The following is a 359-nucleotide window of genomic DNA, read 5'->3' as shown; positions in this document are numbered from 1 at the left end:
GACTCCCGCTCTCTCCCCCTTCACCCATTCCTTATTCCTCCCTCTCTTCCCCTTACTCCATCTTTCTCCAACTTTATCCTTCATCTCCCTCTCATCTCCTTCCCCTCTATTTATCTCATCCTCCTCCCTTTTAACTCTTTCTCCTCCACACCATCCTCTTTAATCTCTCCCTGTCCCCCTATTTCTTATCCTTCCCTCCTCTACCCATCTTATCCTTCTCAGTTCCTCCCACTCCACTTATCCCTTATCCTTTCCTCTTTCACTCAACTCATCCTCCCCCCCCCTCCATCCATCTCTCACCCCCTCACCCTACGTCCCCATTGACTCGCTCCCAACAACGACGAAATGTCAATCTCACG

The 359-nt window shown here is 50.4% G+C and overlaps 1 protein-coding gene across 1 annotated transcript in view; it reads right to left on the bottom strand.

The window, feature by feature from the left end:
* The window catches only part of LOC119585842 (carbonic anhydrase-related protein 10-like), a gene marked incomplete in the record, with an annotated part of 83,932 nt that overhangs the window by 30,321 nt on the left and 53,252 nt on the right, over positions 1-359 (bottom strand).

This window comes from Penaeus monodon, chromosome 20 (assembly GCF_015228065.2).
Source record: "Penaeus monodon isolate SGIC_2016 chromosome 20, NSTDA_Pmon_1, whole genome shotgun sequence".
Classification (NCBI taxonomy): Eukaryota; Metazoa; Arthropoda; class Malacostraca; order Decapoda; family Penaeidae; genus Penaeus; species Penaeus monodon.
The sequence above is the reverse complement of the archived record's forward strand: the minus strand, read 5'-3'. Positions and strand labels throughout refer to the sequence as shown.